The sequence below is a fragment of the Zeugodacus cucurbitae genome, chromosome 6, assembly GCF_028554725.1.
Source record: "Zeugodacus cucurbitae isolate PBARC_wt_2022May chromosome 6, idZeuCucr1.2, whole genome shotgun sequence".
Classification (NCBI taxonomy): Eukaryota; Metazoa; Arthropoda; class Insecta; order Diptera; family Tephritidae; genus Zeugodacus; species Zeugodacus cucurbitae.
In genome coordinates, this window is record NC_071671.1 from 51,069,066 (window position 1) to 51,086,441 (window position 17,376).

Consider the following 17,376-nt stretch of genomic DNA (forward strand, 5'->3'; position numbering starts at 1 on the left):
GCATAAAGGGTTTGCCAATATGGCGAAGTCGTTGAGAAAGCATAGTCAACAGAAAAGTTTACAAGAACTTACGTGACACTGCTTGTTGTTTGAAATTGCCGTTACCTCTCGTTATGCGCTGACATCTATGTGACGTCAGAATTCCTAAAGTGTAGGATCTGGGTGGCTGAAAATGAAATGAGAGCCTTAAAAAAATGGTACAATAATAAGGAGACCATAATTATCGGACAAAGACCAATTAGAACTTGTATTATTAGAGAAATATACATTGTCCCGAGGGTAATAAGCTCACTAGACCTCCTACAATACTCCCTGATCGGAAGTGGAAAGTTCTGTAGATTGCCCAGAAGTGCCCTGATAAGTGCCTAGCGTTCTCGAAGTCTACTCGTTTGTATGACACACCTGTCCAAGTGCAGGTCACAAAAATACAAGGAAACTCCCCACCGTACCGAGCCGAGAGAGTGCCATTTATTGCTGGCTTATCAGCAGTTTCTGGGAATTTAATTTTGAGACGGCTCCCTCTCGCTCATAGTCCTGTAATAATGAAAGTAAACACATTAGCTTTTGAATTTCCAGGCATTTCACTTAAATCCTGTGCAAATATGAGGTTTATAATGTACTGGATCGAATGCATTGGCTAGAATGTTCCGTTCATTAATTTATATGATCTATGACTTGGAACCAAAAAAGGCCAACTACAAGTATTTATTTTATTATGCCTCATCGTTCGGGCTTGGTATTGTCTGTGAATCGGAAATCATGTTCGAAAAGTTCTCTGAAGTTTGGTGATGAGATCATGAAGCGACCTTTCTTAGATGCGTATAATATTGTAGAGTTCCCAATTATAAGCTGAGCTGCTCCCTATAATGTTATGAAATATGTACAGGAAGCGGATTCGTAAATTGGCACCCGGTCTTGTGAATCTAGCAATTCAGTTGGTTCTTCATCCTTGTTTGTATCATCTTGGTGCTCTGAATCCTATTTCTTTTGTCATTCGACCATTGCAAAGAGATCGGGGAAAGAGAAAGAGTAGACAAATTAGACAGATTAATTTTCATATAAATTTCAATGTGTTGTTGTTGTATAGTCAGTTGCGGGTTCTTGGTGGGATAATTTTGGTCAATTTTGGTTACGTAGACCCAATTATTGTGGGTACGTTCTTCTTCTTTTTCTTTTTTAGCTTTTCTATTTTGTTATTCTGCTCTATTTTTATAAACTCTAAACAGACAACTTCTGTTCTTCAAGAAAAATAACATTCTAACATTAACTCACCACCCACCTAACCCACCTATCATTTATGCTTAACCGGGTTATCCATATTTGGCACCTCCCGGTATTATGTGTACATTGCCGTTAGCACAATTCCCAATTCAATATTTTATCAATACTTTCCAGCCGTTAATATTTCTGCATATAACTTTTTTCGCAATTTTTATTCACCTAAATGATTTTCGCTATCAATTCGCAGAGCATTAAATAATCATAAAAATGCCAATAAATTGCATGTTGAAAACGCTTCCTCTACTTCTGCTTGGTTTTATTTGTTATGCTCATTCGAGCATTTTTCGATTTTCACTTAAACCCAAATCGCCTAACACACATTATCGCACCTTTCGTAGGCTCCACCGAGTCACACACAAACTAGTATTAGCTGCACCTCCACTGCCTGCCTACGAAAAGCAACGCTTTGGGCGCTTATAACCAGAAATTACACCCACATCACACATATATGTATTGAAATGCATTTTCGTAAACGTTTACCCCAAATCACCGAATCAAATAACGGTTGTAAGGTGTTCGTAGGTGTTCCCTGTTGCTGGCAAGTGCCTGGCACCGCAAGCGCGCAAGGCGGACACCTGAACTGCGTTCAACGGCATTTATGGCGGCGTCGAGTGATAAAATATTTTTGATTTGTTTGACGGCTCACTCAAAATACACATACTCTTACTCGTATTACCTCGTTTACTGCAGTGTCTTATCAGTGTTTAGGAGGCAATTGCTCGCAAAATGTTTGCATACATATTTTTGTTTGCAACGAATAACTATATTTATTATTTTACTTCCGTGCATTATGGATTTTGATTTTCTCACGAAATTTGATTTGTTTTAATTTTTATGGCTCTATACTCTCTTGTCTAGTAGTTTTGGTCAGCTTATTGCCCTTTACATTAACATATATAGGTTAAGTATTAAGGGGTTACATGGGGTTCGTGGATTCACAAAATCGAGTTTTTGTTTTTTGGCTTATTAATTTCTACACTATATCAAGAATATTGTCCTAAATTTTCAAGTCGATTCGAATAATAGTCAAAGTACTACCAAGTCAAGTACTATTGTTACTCAAGACTTTAAACGCGTTTTTCTCGGAACCGTGTTTACAAAGTCGGTTGTCAAATTTTCTCGAAAACTACTCAACCGATCTTGATGATATTTTGAACAGGTGTTCGAGACACAATTTACTCGTGCTTGACCGAAGAATTTTATTTTTTTTTTTCAATTACAACTATTTAAAAAAACAAGTAAGGAAAGGCTAAGTTCGGGTGCAACCGAACATTTTATACTCTCGCAATTTATTGAAGAAATTTAACCAATACATATATGCGGAATAAAGCTCACCGTATTTTTGAAAAACCTATAATTAGGTAAATGGGTGCTAGGAGAAGATACTTTTGAAAAACCTACAATGAGGTATATGGAAATGTTATGACCCGATTTTAATAATTTTTGGAATAATAATTTTCTGGGGCCTTGAAAAGTTATGGTCCGTTTTCGACAATTTTTTCACAAGTGAAGCCATAGATGATATGCACTAATTGTGTAAAGTTTTATTCCGTTATCTTCATTGGTTCCTTATGTTTACATTATAAAGTGAAGGAATAAGATGGATTTCAAAATTGAGTTACATGGGAAGTTGTCGTGGTTGTGAACCGATTTCATCTATTTTCCACACGTGTCATCAGGGTGTCAAGAAAATCTTATATACCGAATTTCATTCGAATCGGTCGAGTAGTTCCTGAGATATGGTTTTTGACCCATAAGTGGGCGATTCCACGCCCATTTTCCATTTTGTAAAAAAATCTGAGTACAGCTCCCTTCTGCTATTTCTTCTGCAAAATTTAGTGTTTCTGACGTTTTTCGTTAGTTAGTTAACCCACTTTTAGTAATTTTCAACCTAACCTTTGTATGGGAGGTGGGCGTGGTTATTATCCGATTTCAACTATTTCTGCTGTGTGGTGGGGTATGTAAGAGAACCGACTGCAGAAAGTTTGGTTTATATAGCTTTATTAGTTTGCGAGTTAAATACAAATAACCGATTTGTGGGCGGGGCCACGCCCACTTCCCCAAAAAAATTACATTCAAATATGCCCCCTCCTAGTGCGATCCTTTATTCCAAATTTTACTTTTATATCTTCATTTATGGCTTAGTTATGACACTTTATGTGTTTTTGGTTTTCGCCATTTTGTGGGCGTGGCAATGGTCCGATTCCGCCCATTTTCGAACTTGATCTTCTTATGGTGCCAAGGAATATTTGTGTCAAGTTTCGTCAAGATATCTTAATTTTTACTCAAGTTACAGCTTGCACAGACGGACGGACGGACAGACGGACCGACGGACAGACATCCGGATTTCAAATCTACTCGTCACCCTGATCACTTTGGTATATATGACTCTATATCTAACTCTTTTAGTTTAAGGTGTTACAAACAACCGTTAGGTGAACAAAACTATAATACTCTCGTAGCAACTTTTGTTGCGAGAGTATAAAAAAAAAAAAACAAAATGTCAAGCAAATTTGACCGAATTTTTGTTTTTTTTTTTTGGAAAAATGTCTGCCAAAATTCCAATTTTCACTTTTTTTGTCTTTCCTTCGTTTAAGCACGAGATTATGATCTTACGTAAACCACTTATTTTCGATTTTTTTTTCATTTTGGATGATCCTGTCAGGAGTTATGCTGACAACGCGCCTTTTTTCCGAGGGGTCACCGGAAATGACGTCGCAATGGAGGAGTTTTACTATTTTTTTTTTAAATATTTCAGAAATTATTCTTTAAATATGTATCTATAAGACAGAAAAAAGTTAGAATTAAATAAATATTTTTTTACATGATAAAAAAATATTAAAAATAGCCCATTTTCGCGCGACAAAACGCATGTAACCCCTTAATAAAGATGTGAAATAAGAGCTAATATCTGATCCAAAAAGGGTCATAATCGGTTTCTTTATTTTGATAAGCTCTACATATTGAATATAAGGGTCTCCGTCCCTGTCCCTGCTCTCACATCAATATGTGAGATATTTAAATCATATTTTATGAATTTGGATCGGTTAGCATAAATGTAAGTAGGATAAAAAATAGGTCCATATTTTGTACTAGATATACATAAGGAATTATGATGCTCCCGTCGATTTTTCGCAGAAAATAATGTTCAGAGCATGAGATATATTGATAAAATGAAATTAGTAAGTTACTACTGATGCATATTGATTTGTAACAAAAAATTATAAAATTGAACGAGATCCATATAACCTAGATCTTCTTTACTTGTTGTCATTTTTTTTTAATTCTTTGTTATAATTTTAATCTACTTTCGTTTTTATTTTAGGCTAAAATTCTTCGGAAAAGGGAAAATTAATTTCGCAATTGATTAAAGGTATGTAAATAAAAAGAAATCTACATATAAATAATAAATTTATAACGAATGTGTAGGTTAATAGTTAAGTGCTCTTTGATTGACTTTTGTGTAAAGCTTAATCCACGATAACCAAGTAATTTGGTTGACTTAGAAAGAGTTTCTGACAAGATTAGCTTAGACATATATTTTTTCAAGTGAATTTGCGCGTCTCATTTTGGTGAGTGAAAAGCGAGTTAGTGCTGACAGTGGAGGTATTATATAAGCGAAATATTTGTTGTTGGCATTAAACCAATCTTAAATATCAATCCCAACCTATCCATCGAGCCAGTTACATTGAAGTGATTCGAATATAAATAGATTCTTGTTTTACTATATTTACCTTCTCGTTCTCCACATACGAGTATATTCGGCCAAACTTAAAATACACTTCTTGAAAAATATTAAGGGATAAAAAAAAAATTCCAAATTTTTTAGTAAATTTCAACAGGCAAAAAAAAAACTAAAAAAATTTTGAAATTTTTTTTGTTGCTGGTTTTTCTACGATTACTCAAAAACCGCAGAGGTTAAAATTTTTTAAAGTTATAATCCAAAAACTAGACACTTGGAGCTATAATTTCCTTCTGTATCGATTTCTTGTACGACCATTTCTTTCGAAGTTACGGCCTGTTGAAATTTGCCCAAAAATTTGGAATTTTTTTGTATCCCTTAATTTTTTCAAGTTTTTTGTTTTTAATGGGATGGTGTTATAGACCTCAAAGCTTTTCTTTCCCTTTAATGTATATTACTTTGTCTTTTATGTTAAGTGATAATTAGATCCAGGCTTGCCATGAAGATACCCCTTAAACTGATATTAAATTTTCTTACTCTTTTAAAAATTTAAAATTTCTATCTAAAACCTTATTGACGATTCTTTAAAACACCGACACATTTTAAACGTTCTGCTTCAATGCGTTCGTCATTTTCACCTGGCAGTATGTGTGTGTGTTTCTCTTCAGCGTATAGTATAAAGAGCCTATTGCGCTTCATTGCACACAAAAGATAAGCGTTCGACAATAGAAGCGGATAGCGGCTTTATCTTAAGTAGACGAGTGGGTGTCTCTCTATGTGTGATATTATTCCACCTTAACGGACATACACACAGTACAGGCACTCATTACTCAGTACAGGCATAATGCATGTCAATTAATTGTCGTCACAGCGCGTTGATGTCCTGTTGGCAGACACGCTTACGTTTTAGAATGCCTAAGAATGCACACACGCAGGGGAAATAATCCTTTATATGAATGTTGGTAAATATCTGTGTGTAGGCTTATAAGCATATAATTATTATAATAATAAATAAATTTATTGCTCAATGAAAATTGTTGCTCAACATAATTAACAACAACAACAATAGGTATGTATATGAAAGCACTCATTAAAGCTTACTAATTTCCATAAAGCATTTCTCACCACATTGTTGTTGTTGCACCTTAACCCAGTGATGATTTGTTGTTGTTGTTGTTTTGCTCATATTGTTGTTAATGTTATCATTATTGTTTTTGTTATTATTGTTGAATAGCGTTTGAACGCAGCCAGCTTGCCGTCGACCCATATTATGTAGCCACATTAGTAAGCCTTTTGAGGTGCGCGAGAGGACCACTGATAAGGCAGCACATACACCCAGGTGATTTAATATCCCCACTTTGTTAACGGTAATTTGCGAAAATTCCAGTTCACTAGTGCGAAATGAAAGTGAAAATGAAAGTGAAGTGTTAAGCGCTGCGCTAACGGAGAGGGAGCCAGCTAGAAGGTTATAGGGACATTAGGTAGCGGGTATAACGGGTTTATATGTACGTTTGACAACGTATGTACATATCTGCTTATATACTTGTACATATACATATACATATATGGAAAATGTGTCGCACCATTTTCCAGCTCATTAAATTTATCAACTCCAATAATTTTTACGCTTCCCTAAAGCTAACGCCGATCCGAGGCAAGTCATGGTAATTGCTGCAGAGGCAAATACATACAAATTAAATTTACATACATATGTACATTATGTGTATCCTTGCTGATGTGGCGACCACCTGTAGGAGTGTTAATATGTGTATAAGCAACGTGATTTTGTTGTAGCGCTTCGTTAACGAGGTAGGCAACCACACATACACATACGCACTTATAAATACAGATACTTGAAATGCTTGCTGAAAGCTGCAGTCAGTGTGGAGCACTGAGATTTTCTGCTTAACTCCTACTCAAACACACACACACACACATGAATATATAGTAGATATGATGCTCCTAATTAGTTGCTTTTGTTGTTGTTGTTGTGCAGGTGATGCGCGTTACCATGAGCAACACAACTAACTGTACGCAGCAATGTGTATGTGTGCGTGTGTTTGTTGAGATGACTGTTGTACACACATGCGGTTATGTGTGGGTGTATTCTTTATATGTTGGACCCCACCCACTGTTTCTGCTACGCTCGCGTTTATCCTTCGCAATGGCGCTAAGCGCTGAGTTGTTGGCCTTAATTTTTTACGTAATTCACTGAATTTGTGTGCAATTAATTAATTACGCTTATTAATAACAAAGAAATCGCTCCTATGCAGGTACATACCAATACATAGATATTATATACGTATGTATATTATATTATATATATTTGCGCTTTCACACGTGTCTAATATACACATAAACCTACATATGTATAGTTACTTACAAATTTACAGGACATTAAAGCCCATTTTGACTGGCATAAAAAAGGTGATTGAATTTTTTCTTGTAAGCTTTTTGATCGGCTTTAAAATTATTTGTTGCTTTAAACGTCCTTGTGAAGGTCTATTTACTGTAAACTTCTTCTTTTTAGAGATTCTTTTGCGCTACACCCTTCGTTTTCTTTTATCTTCTCGGAAGGTTGTCCGTATTTTTTATTTTGTGGCTGTTTGCCACGCTTTTCATTAGTTCCTACTCGCTGAGCTTTCGCTGGGAGATCTGAGATTAATTAGAAATACGAATTTTGAAAAAAATCGAGAATTTCAAAATTCAGCCAGAAGAACACCTTTCACAAAAATTGCAATCATATACTCAATTTTCCGAATATCAACATGAAATTTTCAGTATCACCTATATTTTGTAAAACTTAAACTTTGAAGATTTACTTCCTCTGATGAAAATAGTAGCAGTAGTATCGAATTTAAAGAATTTGAATCTCTTCGCTTCATTGTCCATAATTCTGTAAAAATTTAAGTTAAGGGACTTAAAATTGTAGCAATCAGTAGCTGAGAGAATCTACTAAAGAAATGAACAATAAAGTAAATTTTTAATGAATTTTTTGTAAAATTTTTTATATATTTTATACATTTAAGGAAATTTCTAAAATTTTAATAATTTTTATTTTTTACTAGTATAAAGACCAATTTCAACCTTCCAAGAAAAAGTTAAAAAATTTGACCCCATGTCCACCCGAAATGTAAACAAAAATTATCTCACTTGAGAGAAGGTCATTGACCTCGGCCAAAATGTAAACAAACTAAAAATTGACTTAGTTTATTTCTAAAGTAGATTATCTCAGCTACAGTTTGCTACCATTTTATATATGTATACTCTCGCAACAAAAGTTGTTAAGAGAGTATTATAGTTTTGTTCACATAACGGTTGTTTGTAAGTCATAAAACTAAACGAGTTAGATGTAGGGTTATATATATCAAAATGATCAAGGTGATGAGACGAGTCAAAATCCGAATGTCTGTCTGTCTGTCCGTCCGTCCGTCCGTGCAACGGAAAATTTGAGTAAAAATTGAGATATCTTGATGAAACTTGGAACACATGTTTCTTGGGACCGTGAGAGGGTTGCTTTCGAAAATGGGCAGAATCGGACCATTGCCACGCCCACAAAATGGCGAAAACCAAAAACACATAAAGTGTTATAACTATGCCATACATGAAGATATAAAAGTAAAATTTGGAATAAAGGATCGCACTAGGAGATGTAATTTTTTTGGGGAAGTGGGCGTGGCCCCGCCCATAAATCGGTTATTTGTATTTAACTCGCAAACTAATAAAGCTATATAAACCAAACTTTCTGCAGTCGGTTCTCTTACGTACCCCACAACACACCATGAAATTAGTTGAAATCGGATAATAACCACGCCCACCTTCCATACAAAGGTTAGGTTGAAAATTACTAAAAGTGAGTTAACTCAGTAACTAAAAACGCCAGAAACACTAAATTTCACATAAGAAATGGCAGATGGAAGCTGCACTCAGATTTTTTTAACAAAATGGAAAATGGGCGTGGCATCGCCCACTTAGTGGTCAAAAACCATATCTCAGGAACTACTCGATTGATTTCAATGAAACTTGGTTTGTAATAGTTTCCTTAGATCCCAATGAAATGATGTGAAAATAGGCCAAATCGCTTCACAACCACGCCTACTTCCTATATACCAGAACTTTGAAGACGATCGGAATCGTTTGCTTTACAATATATAAAGTATGCACTAGTGAAGATATCGGTGCAGAACTTTGCACAAATACTATGTTAATAGTGTTGCAGCCCCATTCTAAAAATCGCCGAAATCGGATAATAGGTTTTCAAGGCCCCATATATCGAACATGAGGACCTCGGTGCTTCTAACCTAATATTATGGTTTCCAACTTTCAATGGACTTTATACAATATATATGATGAATATGTGGGTCAAATTGTGTATTATATAATATAAATAAAGTTAAATAAATAAATTGCGAGAGTATAAAATGTTCGGTTACACACGAACTTAGTCCTTCCTTACTTGTTTTCTACAGATTTATGGGCAATGAAGCGTAGATATTGAAATTCTTACTATGGAATTTACTACTGCAATTTTGACTATTTTCATGAAAGGGAGCAAATGTTTAAGTTTTAAGGAAACTATAAGTGATAAGCCGGATAACACAGAAAATTTCATGAAGATATTCAAAAAAGTGAGTATATTATTGTAGTTTGTATGAAGGGTGTTGTTCAGGCTGAATTTTGAAAGATATGATTTTTTTCGATAATTTACAATTCTTTAAAGTATTTAGTAATACAATATGATATTGTTTTTTATTTGTTAGTTTTTTAGTTTATTCAAAATAATAATTTTTCAGCTGTGTTGCTCTTTAGCGATATGGCAACATCATGAAATATTTTTTCAAACTAAACTTTATTTTTATTAATTTATGCTATTAACAGATCGCATAGTATTCTTAGGTATTTTTTGTCAGTTATTAAAATAATTGTCATCTAAAACAACAACAATGCACCAAACTGGTCAATATATTTACACTATACTAACTCACAATTACTTACAGGTTTATGTCTGTAAGTATGTCTGAACATACATATATAAAATTATATGTATCCAGTTGCATTTACATTTTGTTTGCATTCTGTCACGTGCCAAGGCAACGTGTCTGCTGTCGCATGTAATTCAATATGCCTGCCAATTTCAACGAAATCTTCACCCATCTCCTTCAGATCACTTCATCCGCAACTTAACCGCTCCCATGCTGTGTCTGCACGGCGCTGTACGAACAGCCTCGCCAAATTCTATGGGTATGTGAAGGAGTCACTTGCAGTTCATCCAGTTAATTCTTCGCTTTATCTGCCACTTACGCATCTCTTCACCATCTTCAGTAAAGCAGCTTTTGCCGATGAACTGCTCGTTTTGAGTAGTAACTGTAAATGCATACATTTATTGTTGCTATAATAGACGCATCTGGATTGTTCATTGTATTCTCACAGCGGGTACTTCGTTTAGTTGAAGAACACGACACGTGATACACTCTTATCATTTGATACGAACGAGTGATTACGTAGACTTCGTTTGACAGGTGATGCCGACGACCGAAAGGTAATAAGTAAATACTGAAGAAAGGCTTAGTGTCATAAAAAGAATTTTTTGTCGTTGACTGCCATGCAATAAATAAAAACATTTTATTTGGAAATTGGTTATTTATATTTGTCTACATCCTAAATGTAGGCAACATTTTATATTAACTGTAAGTCAATGCCTACCATTAGGCGCTTATTTAAGAAATAATAATAATAATAATGATATCAAATTTGAGTTAGATGTTTGGGCAAGCTCCTTCTTCTTTACAGTTGACTGGTTTGATACACAAAAATTTGGAAATTTCTTTGGCTTAAGGAATACTCAGAGCAAATTAATGGATTTCTTCATATTACAAATTAATTTTGCTGTTATGTGGAGAAATCCATAGTTTTTCTCTATAGTTTTTTATTATTTTCCTACCGAAGCCATGCGAACCCTGTAACAAAGCGAAATACTATATAAAAGACTTGTAATATGGGATAAAAGACTTGCTTCATATGCTCAGTATCAAAAGAATCTACAATTATTTTCATATCAGTATTCCCTTTCACAATCACCATTCACTAGTACTAGGTCTCTAAATTACTGAAATCAGATTTCAAATTTTATCAGAAATCTTCGAAATACGATAAGCCAAGCAGACTTTTTCATGCTATCGAAAAACCTTGTTTAGAATCTAAATTAGAAAAACCCGTTTTCTTCGACTTTTAGTCTTGAGTACTTCTAAACTTGTCCAGATAGTTTTTAATAAAAAAAAAATACATTCTTAGTTCCCAAATTTTTCTTTAACCCCAAATATTATCATATTTAAACTTGGAAACGTCTTTCATGTTTTTTAGAGTATTATATATTGAACTCTCCTCGTTCGAGCCCGACAAAAATTCGGCATTAAAGGATCTATATATATATATATATGCCCCTTTTCCAAGCTTCCGTTGCTATCTAATGCTAAATCACTTCTATCGTGAGCTGTTGTCTGCACGTATTTGAATATTACATTTTACCGCTAACACATTTACCATTAACTTTATGACTTGGAAACCAATTCTTAAAAGAATCTATTCCTACAAGGTTCCTTCTATTCGAAATACAATTCTATAGAGTACATTTATTAATATGCGTTGCCATAGAATCGCACAAAATCACCATTACACCTCAACCTCCGCTGATCGTCGCCATTATTATCATGCTTCATCCCACTGCGTGTGCGTTTTTATTTATTCGAACAATTTAATTTTAGCACATTGGAAACATCAATATGAGTCGCTTTATTTCACTTTACTTCTTAAATTCTTCGGCTACTGCTACTGCTGCTGATGCTTCTTCTTTTTCCTCTTCTTCTGATGCTTGTTCTTGCGGTTCATGCGGAATTCACTTAGGAGTTATTTATAATTTTGCTGAGTAAAGCACAACAGCTAGCCAAAAAAGAAATCTGTTTATTATCAAAATCCTGCATGTGCGGGTGTACACTGAGGTAACGAATGCCGTGGATCTCTATTAATATCAAAGAAGCTAAAGAAGCAAATACTTAATGAGAAGACATTTGCTTGAAAACATTGACTTGGCAAGTCCTGGTGCGGTGCGCAAAGTTGAAGCCTTCAAGGAAAGCGTTTGTAGAGTTCTAACTTGCCTGGATCTGTGGAAAAGTGTGTATTTTTGGTATGAGGTTCGTTAGGATTTCGAAAACTTTGTGACTTTCTCAACTAGAAATAATCAAATACCTTCTGAATTTTTAGAAAATAGGACAGTTTTTGATGATGCATAGAGAAAGTCTAATATTATGTTGCGAGCCACAGCTAAAGCTTTGTTAGAGTTTGCATGATTTTGATTGAATTTCAAGACTTTCTACAATCGAAGGGCGCTTAGATTGTTGAACCAAGTAATTCAGTTCAGTTTACGACGGATTCCAGTCCGACTTTTGGTGAGATCTTCCTCAGTCCGTCATCAGTCGTATTTTCTTCTTTAAACTCACATAGAAAAAGTTTAACCGAGTCGATCATTTCGGCCTGTTTTGAGTGAGATAGTTGGTTCGCATTATTCTTGGATAAAGATCCTCTTGGAACTCTACATTATCGATATACATCTTTTAAGGTCTCTGTCTTTGAAAACCAAAAACCCTAACTGAGCTTTTGAATTTAGAACTGAGCGATTTAAGAATTTCTATTTTGACCAAACAGGGTTTGGATCTGTCTGGCTTAAGAGACTTTATAGATCCCAAAACACTTTGTCATCCTTTCTACTTCCTTCAACCGATCCCAATTAGCTCCGAAAGCTCCCTTCAACAACTGACTTCCACTATCCACTATAGTCTTTCTACGCTACACACAAACAGAACATTTGGCATAAAAATTCATCTCATTGTTCCTCCTTAGCTATCGCCACCCCAAACATGCAATGCCAGACTTCATTGCTTTCTCAATTTATAAATATTGTACTATATTTACCAATTTATTTTGAGCATACTCGTATAACGGCATTGCGGCATACAAGTGCTGTCGGCGAAAACGGCAACGGCAATTTTGTTTGCCTACACTGAGTGCCAGAGTGGCCGTGCGATCGTGCGTCCGACACGATCAGCCACAGCGGAATCGCAGGAAGCGCATAAATCATAGTCGTGTCGTTGGTAAGATGCCTGTCGGTTTTCGGTCGGTTAAATTCGAAACAAACGAAGCGTGGAGTGTGAAGCGAACGTGAGGAATAGAAGTGCGCTTTAGCGGGTGGTTGGGTGGTTGGCGATCGGTGGCGGGTTCATTGAGCGATTTTTTTGTGTTTGTGTACTGTTAAATAGTAATATTTAAAAAAAATATTGTATGTTTAAATATTAATTATTTATTAAATAATACATTTCATAATAATAATTATGTTCTCATTCTCAAATCGCTGACAAATCGATCAGTTTTATTGTATCGTCGCAATTCATTATTATTATTTCTTTTTTTTTTTTGTTTTTGTATAAAATTAGTTCAGTGCTATGAGCTGTGTTTCTGCCATTGTGTATTCAGTACGCGTCCTAAATATAACTCAGCGCTGTTCCAATATAAATACAATACAATATCGTACAACAGTCGGGCCATATGTTGCTCGGGAGATGTGTGTGCTATTGCTATTTGTGTAATTATTGCTGTTATTATAACGGGAATGTTGGAGAAATAAATTCACTCTAAATTACAAATTCGAAAATTACAATTTGTTGTATAGTATTAAATTATAACGGACAACTTAGTAGGGAGTGATCATTGACACGATCAGCTGTGAGTGACCGGTGCTAAGAATTCTGTAAAAAAAGTAACAAAGTGAACTTGTGAGTTTGTTGTACGAGAGCTGTTTGATAAGTCAGTGGCTTTTAGAAAAAAAAAATTCTGTATAAATACGTAGTCGCAGAATTTTTAGTTTAAAGCTTAATATTTTTGTAGTCCAATATTTTTTTTACTTTTTCAAAAAGGTTAATCTTCTATTGTCCTTTAAAATGTGTATTTTTTTCTTTAAATGAGGGTAACCAAATCATTATCATAACTCTTTTGGATCTTCTTGAAATGATATAGGGGGCTCAAACTGTCTAGATACTTTGTGGTATGGAAGCAATTTAGGATCCAGAGCATGCAATTTTATCCAAGCTCTACCATATTTTCCTTCAACTCAGTCATAGGTGTATCTGATAATATTTTCTCATAAAAAGAGAATCTCAAACAGAGTTTCTCTTAGTTTTTTTACAATAATCTCTGTTTTGTTTACAGCCACGATTTAACACAAAATTGGATGGATCACTGTTCTGATATTGTAATAACGAAACTGTAATTTTGTACCTCGAGTTCTATAACTGTTAGAGAACGTTGTCCAAAAATATAATGTCATAACAAGACGGTTTCAACAGGTCGACGAGGATCTGTTCCGGTTTCGTGGTAAAATTTGTGGAGAAAATCTTTTCATAATTTGAACCAAAAGTGAATCCAAGTGCCAGACGCAAAAAGATCATAAATTATATATTCCAACACTAGACGTCCGATATTCAATTTGATTTTTTTTAATCTGAACTTCGGAGTAAATTGAAGATTCGAACAGATCCGGCAGTACTCAGTTGATGACCCGTGTCGTATCTGCAAAATATCTCAGTGGGATCCTTTAGTCCATAGGCTCTTCTGGGGAAAAGAAAGATAATATTGTTTATTGTAATTAATAAACTGCAAGGATCTGGTAGATACGATTTAATTTTACCGTCTTAGAACCTTTGAACATCTGAAATTTGTTCTGTAAGAAATTCGAGAAAGAAGCCCATTGAATAAATGAAATTAATATTCAAATATACATTTTTTCTTTAGTGAGCTGTCTTCATCCTTAATTATTTCGTGCAAGAAATAATTGGATCGTAAACAAGTATAGGAGGTAATCCTCTATATGTTACTTTTGATCATCGCGGTTTTGTCTGAAAGCAAAATTCAGTATAAGTATTCTAAGGAAGTATTTTAAAGATCTTAAAATATGTCTCACTTACTTGATGAAAAGTCTCTCTCGAGCTCGAATCTCTGTGCGTTTTCTCGAGCCTTGGAGCACCACTCCTTTTATGAAGTTGTTACTTTTATGAACTTACAAGCACTTCCTTTCAAAAGCAGTTCCCTCACTATATAGCCTACAGCGAATAGTGTATTTCTTGTACAACAAACTTTCCACTTTGTGGTTCATAATTTTTTGTATACATTAGCCATTTCTCCTCCGCACTGTAAGCGTTATAATTAGACAGAAAAAAGCATAGACTCGCTGTTTTTGTATTCAAAGATATTGGCCACTTAGTACAAGTGTCTATATAAAGGTGATTTTAGACATGATCTGCTGGTTGGTATTTATTTTGGGGTTACCGCTAAAATTAAAAACGAAATGGCTGCTACTAAGCGATCACAACAAACGGCTGCTGGCTGGCAACAAAAAGTATGAGTATCGAGCGGCAATAAATAGAAGACGAAGAGGAAGCATCAAAAGATGATGAAGAAGAAGCAGCAACAGCAGCAACAAATGCAGAAACGGACTTTGCAGCACTAATAGCAACAACTCCCGCAGCTGTAGGAGGATCAGCCAGATGAGGATCGGTCGCAACAGCACCAGCAGCAGCAGTCAGCACCAGAAGTCATTCCGCCAACCAGCAATCACAGGCGTCAGGCAACTTTCTGTGGCAAACAGTCGTAGCATTGCAAAGCGTTCGAACGCGACTAGCGGCGGTACGCTATGCGAAGATCGTGAGCGCGCGCGAGTGTGTTAGCTTTTTTTAAAATAGCTTATTCGAAAAAACGGTTTATTTATAATTTTTCACTTGATTTCCGACGATGTGCGATTTTCCCTGCTCAGTGTTCGGTGGAGAAATGTATTCGAAACAATGCCTCTTTCAATAATACTGCATGATTTCATAAAATTTCATAAAAATAACCGCTGAACGTCGTGCATGGACGGCTAGCTGGATGGGTGGAAAGACGGATCGTCATCATCACCGTTATGGTTGCACCATTTGCCGTGTCGTTTGTGTAAGCGGGAGTGGTGTCCAGTGCGTTTTGGATGTCAAGATCACGAAAAGCAGCAAATCAACGATAACTAATGGTTGAATATGTATATAAAATATATAATATTGTGTTTGTGTTGTTGCGAACGACAGTGATTGTCACTGAGCGGCATGTGAAAAAAAAGAGAGAAAAAAATTTCAAAAATCTGTTTGTTTATTTATGTAAATTTTAAAAATACCAACGAAGGACATGTGTTTCCGTCGTCGTCCGGTTGTGTGTGTTTGTGTTGCTGCTTCGAGCGCGTTGCCAGCTGTTTCTCTTGTTATCATGAAGAGCGCATATAAAAGTTAGTTATTCTGTCGCTTATCAGTGAAAGTGTCCAAACGTTAAACCGCCGTCAAAATTCTTCTTAATCAACTTTGCTGAGCGGCGCATCAACAAAATAGGTGTGCGAAAAAAAATACGGCGAAAAGTGTCCAAAAAAGTGTTGTTGTGTGGGTGCGTTTGAAAATAAAATTAAGTGCGCGTTGACGAGTGCAGAAAGTGTGAGAGCGCGCCAGAGCGCCAGTGTAGTGAAAATTCAAAAATAAAATTTCCCAAAATAAATGCAAATATCCCCACAATTATACAAAAGGAAAATTTGAAAAATCCCCTTCTCCATTCACAAGCGCCATCTGTTGTTCGACAAACGCAAGTGGCAAGATCAGTTGTGCGGTCATAAGAGAAATTCAATTGTTTGGCAATAGATGACGCTGTTGTGTTGTTTGAAAATGTGTTCTCATATTGTGTGCATAGATGGCGCTGAGTGTATGATTTTCGATAATATGGAACTTTTTTTTTAAATATGTAAATATAATAATATGTAAAAATAATAATAGAAAACTAATTAGTAATTATTGAAAAAAAAAAATATAATATCAAGGAATAATCATCAATTACATCAGTCTTCCCGCAGTTATGAACACAAAGAATATGCTTGGAATGTAAGTAATTTAATAAACGCATCATATATAGTAGAATTTGTTAATAAATATCTTTGCTGATTGACCTTTGAATAAGTTTATAGAAATTAGCTACATTTTTCCTTAAGTAAACATATTCCACATTACTTCGAATCCTGATGCTTGTGTGGCTAAGATTTCGATCACCTAAATTGGTAGTTCTAGGATCTAGAACCGATCTCATCAGATCTCAAAAAATAATCAATACCAACGATCAAGTATATATTCTTGAAACCGAGCTAATGAAGCCTTTTCGTCACATCTATCTAAAAGGGATTATAACGCTCACTTAGCATGAAAAGTATTTCGTATAAGTCACTTATAGAAAGTAAGTAAGTTTTAACTTCTTTAAAAAAAATTAATATTTTGAAAAGGGTTTATGCTCCAGTCCTTCTTGCTAGGACTCTT

General features: G+C 35.1%; 1 protein-coding gene and 1 long non-coding RNA gene across 21 annotated transcripts in view; one reads left to right on the forward strand and one right to left on the reverse strand.

The window, feature by feature from the left end:
• LOC105214484 (myocyte-specific enhancer factor 2) overlaps positions 1 to 17,376 on the forward strand; it is a 224,023-nt gene that overhangs the window by 46,182 nt on the left and 160,465 nt on the right. For 17 of the 19 annotated variants that reach the window (XM_054234555.1, XM_054234536.1, XM_054234544.1 and 14 more), the window contains exon 2: positions 4,607 to 4,654. The exons of 1 other annotated variant lie outside the window; for it this stretch is intronic. The gene's annotated coding sequence lies outside the window, so the exon portion shown is untranslated. Of the gene's footprint in view, positions 1 to 4,606; positions 4,655 to 16,810; positions 16,951 to 17,376 lie in introns of those variants that run through there. One more of the 19 variants, XM_054234538.1, reaches the window with a different exon arrangement.
• Positions 14,433 to 16,690, reverse strand: LOC105214483 (uncharacterized). Of its 2 annotated transcripts, XR_008471956.1 has the most exons (4): positions 16,206 to 16,665; positions 14,974 to 16,128; positions 14,697 to 14,904; positions 14,433 to 14,620 (listed from the first exon to the last, which is right to left on the reverse strand). It is a non-coding gene; the product is annotated as an uncharacterized LOC105214483 (long non-coding RNA). The 2 variants fall into 2 exon arrangements; XR_851836.3 differs by having other exon boundaries at positions 14,974 to 16,690.